Source organism: Pelmatolapia mariae, linkage group LG9 (assembly GCF_036321145.2).
Source record: "Pelmatolapia mariae isolate MD_Pm_ZW linkage group LG9, Pm_UMD_F_2, whole genome shotgun sequence".
Lineage (NCBI taxonomy): Eukaryota > Metazoa > Chordata > Actinopteri > Cichliformes > Cichlidae > Pelmatolapia > Pelmatolapia mariae.
The window spans coordinates 24,676,432-24,684,086 of record NC_086235.1 but is presented as its reverse complement, the minus strand read 5'-3'; positions in this window follow the sequence as shown (position 1 = coordinate 24,684,086).

Below are 7,655 nucleotides of genomic sequence, written 5' to 3'. Positions count from 1 at the left end.
GTTTAGTAAATTGATCTGTGAAGAAACACGCAATCACCAACAGCCACTAATGAGTTCCCATTTGTCTCAGCGAGCAGCGAGGAGACAGAATGAGCAGCCTTCATCCCTCTCGCTTCTCTTCAATTTGTTCATTTATTACCGTTTTCCGCTATTTTTCTTCTGCTTACTTTTCTCAAATTCTTTTCCTCTGCCCAACTCATCTGAAACCCGTCTCTGTGTCTGGCCGCATCTCCAGCTATGCCCCCCCTCCCTTCTTTCTTAAAGGCCACAGGTGACTGAACCCGTGACTGTCCTGGCGTCAGGGGATGATACATAACAGCTCAGCCTCAAATGACAAATCCAGCCGACACTGGGCCGAGAAGAGACATATTGATTTTTCAATGATTAATAAGTGGAAAATAATTGTGTTTCATTAAGATGGATGGAGTTTCATTTAGTCCTGTCTCCTCTTCTTCACTTCAGCGCCAGGCAGGCAATCAAATCTGCCGCTGCTGCAACCCGTTAGCCTGCTATGGCAACAAGGCCAGCCACATGTGTTTTGTGTGTGTGTTTGTGTGCCGCTGAAGTTGGAGTATTGGGAAAAAGGAGAGTAATGTGAAAAGGAGATGAGAGCCTATCTCTCAACAGGCCACGCATTTACTAGCAGCAACAGCAGGGCAAAATATACAGACCCCATAGAGAGATCACATGGCGACCACAAGAAGTCAACTTTTCATCCTGTGAATATTTCAACAACACTGATTATGTTTACATACATGGAGATTTCCCCTCTGAATAAGATTTTTCATCCGGGTTTTGGGTCAACACATTGAAAATATCAACACTTGGTTAGAATAACCCTGGTTAGCTCATGCCCTTATTATGGGAAACTGGAAACCATAAACTATTGGTGGTGATGACTGGCCAAATGTTGGCACAAATGTGAGTTCCTGCAGAATCAAAGGGCTTCTTTCGAGACTCCCTCACCCTTTTGTGGTTATTTAGATCACAGAAAAGGAAGAGAAACCAATTTCCTCAGTGATAGCAGCTTTAACATACAGCAGAAGACACTGCATTTACAAACAATGCTAATAAGGAGCACAACTGAAGTGGAAACAAAAACTCCACTCTGTCTTACTCACAAGTTTGTCCCTGCACATGCTGGTTACAACACATACAGGAATGCTGCATAAATACGGCAGATGCAGCAAATCACTAACTGAAGTAAGAGTAGCTATGACTAAAGGAAATACTCTCATTACAAAACAGCAGGTCACGCAGGCGAATGCGAGAACGTGTTCAAATAAGGCACTGTGGAGGTGATATATTAATTCTGGTCACTGGTTAAAGTTAGAAGTTTTGGAGTGGCTTGTCAATCTGCCAACACTGTCTCGAGCAAAAATAGTTGTAGTAAGAATCTATTTAATATTCTAATCCTGCATTTTTATTAAGATAGGACTGTTATGGAAATCCACTGTTCACTAGAAACTCGGATAAGCACATTTATTTCCCACTTTAGTAGTTCACCCATAGATCGCAGGCAGTGTTGGGTGTAAAGCGTAAGCTTCACTGTAATCACAGTTCATTTTTCGGTAAAACTATAATGTAGCACATTTCTTTTCCAGAATTAGTAATCGCATTACAGTTATACTTATGGTGTTAATTGTGTTGCAAAGTTATTTGAAATGTCTGCATAATCAATGGATAGAAAAGAAAAAAAATCAAACGTGTCTTTTTATTCAGCTGATTTCAGGCGGAAACTGGTGGAGTGGCTTGCAAAAATTTGACTAATGGAAGTATTAGTGTTACTTATATTTTTATTGCCCAAAAAGGACAAAAGAATGATTGTAAAGTGTAATTTGGGTCCATGACAGAAGCGACTGCATTATACTGATAACATAGCATCTGCTCTATCTAAATAACTGCACAGACAGCATGCTAACACGGTCAGGAGGGTCAGGCACTACTTTGGTTTGTTAGACCCAAAGGGTTATCAGCTAACACTAGCAAGGCATTCGTTAATAAGTGCTCAGTGGCATACATGTCAAATACTTGAATTCACTCACCAATATTAAAGAGCAGTCTGCTGGAATGGGCTGTCAGTACAGTTAACTGCACAGTAAATCATATTATTTGTCCGCTTATTGTGTTTATCCAGCACAAAACATAGTCAAGAGGTCCAGTTCAGTGACTCAGAATAGATGAGGTGATGCCAAGAAGTGCTTCACCTGCTGTCAGTCAAACTGGCCATGGACCTAATCTGGAACTTTATACTTCAAGTTATTTTTATAGGCGAGTAAAAGTCATAGAGACTAAAGCCATTTTTTGTTACCAGGCTGTTTATTCCTGGTTTAGAAATGGCGATTGAGTTACTTTTAGAGCCAGCCACAAGCGGCCGCTCGAGGTACTGTATATCTTTATTTGCTGAAGGGTTACCCCGGGAATACACCAGGCCCGGCTGAATCATGTTCTGGTTCTGATCACTCCCACTCAAAACAATGCTCGCAATTTCACCAGACGAGCTGCAGCGGCCCAGAAATGGGTCTCCGCTCTGTGCCACTAAAAATAGCGGTCTATTTTATACAAAAGCTGCATGAAGCAGCACAGAGAGGATGTGGAGGGCAAGAAGTCAGGCACACAGATGGCATTAGAGAATCCGTCAGAGATGTGACATCACACACCACGCGCCCGGTGTATTCCCAAAGTTACCGAGAGGAGACCTGTTCACCTCCTGTTTACCTATAAAATTGCTGATACAGATTTTATTATTTATTTTGATAAGCTTGTTTCTTGCACTTAAACCTAGCCAGTGATGATTTTTCTATACTAAATGGGTAAATAATATAAATGTGGTATAACTATGTAATAGACCGTTCTGAATATGTAAATTCAAATTAATGTCATGTTTTTGGCTATCCTCAAGTATAAGACACTTAAGTTAATGCAGACATTCATTACGATGCAAATCAGTGTAATATCATTGCCACACAAGCTGCTAATATTATCGAGTGCGTCCCCTAAAAAATGGTTTAATAACATTGTTCTGAAGGATAAAGTCATACAAGACAGGGCCTTGTTTTAAATGAAGGCGTCACAGCAGTCGTGGGAGGGGAGGGGGGAGGAGTTGTAGCAACCAGGTCTTCCATCCCGGCTTCTCTGTGTATCACTTTAATGTTCATATAATGACATCCCCTCCAAGTTTGTGTCATGGGCCATCAACAATCATAATTGTAAAGTGATTCACTGACTGATGTTGTCAACAGTGCTACTGTCAAGAGAAACTGATACCAGAGAAAGAGAATAGGGCCCTCTAATGAATATATCAATAACCTGTGACAGGTGAAGGAGTGCTCCTGACGAAATTTCAAATAAGCACTAACACCTCTCCTGGATGCCTTCATTTGTTTTTGCTGTCTGCCAGGGTGAATAAGTAAATAACACAATTAACAGCAAAAATAATGTCATCAACAAAATTCAAACATTCCTTTTGAGGTTATGAACCAAAAAATTCAGTTTTGTCTTGAATTCTAAATTGCGTAATGTTCAAAAATTGCAGGAATATTTCCCTCCTGTTGTCATGTGATAATGTATCAAACCGCCGCCGTCTGTTTACACGTACACCGTATTTTAGATTAGACTGGCGCAGGATAGCGCTGAACTTTTTGCTCGGCTTCATTATTTGCTCATATCAAGGACACCGTAAGTGGGGACCTCAAATTGCTTGGGACCGATTTGTCGTCTTTCGTTCCGTGTGAGTGTTTGTGTTTGTCTTTGTGTCTGCACATAATCACCTACACACTTCACAGGGGAACGCTAGCGATAGATCACCCAAATGAGGTCCAGTCGAGGCCATGATCCATCACCCAGTGTCTAGTCTAACAGAGAGGGTAATGAGAAAGGAACCTATGCAACATTGATGGGGCCCTGGCTGCCGACTACGCATAGACAATGATGGCTGACTGAAGGAGTGACCGTCTTATTAAGGGCTGTTATGAAATGGAGATGCACATTTGAGGTTTTACCATTCGAAGCTCACTGCTATAATTAGGTGTGTTCACCCGTGCACTAAAGTCCAAGTGTATGATTGTGTGTCCGTGCACTCTCATCTGCTGCACACACCTGTCATCCTTACCCATTCTGGGGAATAAAAACATGGCTGAAATGCAATTAAAGGGGCACAGTGGTGCTCCATTGTCACATCACGCCAGGGCTACCTCTTTCTGCCTGCTGCATTAATAGAGTTTCAATTGCCAGCGCCCGCTTCTTAATGGCTGATTTATTTCATTTTAATGCCCTTGTCAGGAGGTAAGGCCTCGATTGAGGGTCTCATAATAACAGGGGGATCTTTTCCCTCTTTCTGCAGCGGTAATGCTTGAAATGTGGACCGGATCCCTTTTCACTGACGCAGCGGGGGCATGTGTAAGTTGGGGGATGGGATGTTTGAATATAAAATGACTTATACTGTTCGTTAATCTGAGCTGCTAACTTACTGAAGATGACTTTTATGCAGTTATATGGCTTTGTGTTAGTAATGTTGGTCAAAGTTGCACAGGAGGGTAATTATAAAGTGAAAGGGGAGCATATCATAATCATGATCATGCAGGATAGTGTATCATTAGTTAAAACAAGGGACATAAATTATGTGGGACATAACATACATCATATGTGTGCAGCAGTATTTAAATGCAGCGAAGGTTTTCCCAACATCACTGTCTTTGCCTTCATCTGTCTGTCTTGAATTGTAGGACAATGGCAACCCCGCCCCCAAGAGAAACTCAATTGACTGGAACTTCTGTCATTTAACACACTATTAATTGACTAATGTGCATCACATCGCTATGCAGCATAGGTAGATGAGGACCATGGGGCCTTATCAGAGTGGATTATGGGAAATTAGCTGAAGCAGTGACAAAACAGGCACACGCCTGCCTTTTCTCAGCATCACAAGAGCGCACAATCGGCTGTGGCAGAGCGGATGTTGCTGTTCGAGATTATTTGCACAAAGGTGATTATTCTAATCACTTAATTCCGGCATTATGAGAAATCTGCTCTGTTAAGCGTTATGTTCCCATTTCCCCAGACAACTGTGTGCAGAGGAGACTTCATCAATATCATTACTCACTACATTGTTTCACTCAAACAACACTTGTATGATTAATGAATAGGCAAAAGACAGTGAACAGCCATAATTCTCACAAATCAATTACTCATGCTAAGGAGGCCTGGGTTGCAGATCAGCCTTAATATAGTTAATCATACACTTTCAATGGGATGCATGAAGTCGGTTGTGTGGGTGTGATAATCAGCACTGATGCATTAAGTGCTTACCGTGTGCATGCGAGGATAGGTGTTAATACGTGTGGTATAGAACATGCAGCGCTTTATTGAATATAACTACATCTTGTACAGTATACGTTCTTGGATATAACATAATACACGAAGGAGACAAATGCATATAGTCTACATCATTTTCCTCAATGCATGCTGTTTATAGAATGGGGCCTCCAACTGAGAGCTGGAATAGTACATTTTGCCATTAGCGCAAGAGGTCTTGAATTTGAATTTCTAATGGTATGATCATCAAAGGACATCATAGCAATGAAGTGATCACAAAACTTAGAAAATTAATGTTAATTAAGCGCAAAGACAGAAGTCTACCCTGATTATGGAACTGGGAAGGCTCCATCCATCTGGATGCCCTCTTCATTTTGGGCTAACGGCTCTAACGAGCTTTCTGTCTATAGACTAATCTTTCATTCATCAATCGATTGATTCCCCTGTCTTTATTATGGCAGCGCTGACACTGTGTTGCAGAGTTGAAAGCAAAGATGTCCAATCCTGTGCAAAAGGTTAAACATGTTTAGGTTGAAAACGACAGGTTTATAAATGAATATGTCCGCTCCAGTTTTTCTTTGTCTGTTTGTGATCAGCCATTTTTATAAATGACATGCATCTGACAAAAATAATCAAGTAAAATGACCTGAGCTCAGTGAATATTCATAAACAAACAAAACATTTAAGTGGTTAAAGTTAAACTGACCACATATGCCAAGCTGAAGACTGTTGATAAAGAAGTTGGGTACACAGTTATGCCATCGCAGTTTAACTAAATATAGAGTTAGCTCCCAGCAGATACTACACATGCGTGTGAAACCTCTCAGAGGAGGAAAAAGCCCGGTGTTTTCCAGAACGTGACCGTGTGTACTCACGTTTCCGCAATTCTACTACAATTTCCGATGCTTTCTCTTCTGCCTCGCTCTTACGAAATCGTTCCGAAGTCGCCGCCCTCCTCCACCCACTGATGCGATATCGTGCCTCGCCAGTCACGGTTCAAAGCGGAGATTACCTTGGTTTTAGTTTAAAAAAAAAAAAGCAAATAAACTCGTCTACAGTAGCAACCTCTGCACAGAGCCTGCTGCGCCTGTCAACAGGAAAATAAACAGATGTACAGTTTTTGTTTATATCTACTCAGTATGATGGATTACAGAACACAGATAGCGGTAATTATCGGAAAACCATTAACATTCCGACATTATCCATACCCTTCCACATAGAGATGTGTTGTGGACACGGGGTGGAGAATCTACCTCATAGAGGGAACATATGCTGAGCGGATAAGTACTCGCTTAAATCCAGCCGCCTTGCCTTTAGGTTATATTTATCCTATATTTATTTTTACCACGTTTGCCCAGATTCTCTTTCTCTCTCTTTTTTCTCGACACCAAGGTGTATGGGCTCGCAGTAATGCAGAGTGTATGGGAATGGCAATGGCACGCATTGTCCCTGTTTGACAGCGTCTCAATAGATAATCTCTGAGAGTCTTGGATTTTGTTCAATCTATTACCCATAATGGCATATATTTAGTGCTTTCTAACTTTCCCTCGGGCTTCTGTCACCCTAACACAGCATTGAAAGTGGCAGCATGTTAAAAGCAATGCAATGGCACGCTATCTGGCTGTTTATGAGAACTGAAAAGCATTTTGTTTACATTGGAGAAGAGACAATTTATTTGTAATTTTCAGCAATAGAAGCATTAAGGCTTTCAGTCTTGTGAACATAAGCGTATTTCAGAGAAAACTGACCCTAATCAGTTCATTTGACAGCAATAATTTGAATTCAAGGTACAACAATTAATGACTGTTTAAACAACAGCCAGCGTCACGATGCAGTCTGCAAACAGTTCACTCAACACTTGGGGATTTCATGTACATCCAGGGATACCTTGGGGAGGAGTCACCTGAAATACACTTAAGCCCAGTCTTTATTTCACCGTATCGGATTCTATCTGCAAACAAACACAAGCGCACCTTCAGTAATCTGAGGAGAAACTCGGAATTTTCTTTACAGTTTAAAGAACAAAGAAGGACCATGTGGTGCATTACTTTACACATAAACATTAGACTATTCTAACTTTATGTCCTAGCCTCTGACATTAAGGTTATATATATATATATAAACCTTATTAAATTTCCATATATAATGTAAGAACTGTTAAAACAAAAAGATTGAATAATTAATTGAAACATTGTCGCTGAATTTACTGAATAGTTTACTGAAATTTAAAAAGAATGATTTGCGTTTTTGTTTAATATGCTTGTAAAAAAAAGTATTTTTAGTGGAAAGGAATGGGAAAAATGGTCACTTACTAATACCGGTTTCAGCCTTGAGTCAGTACA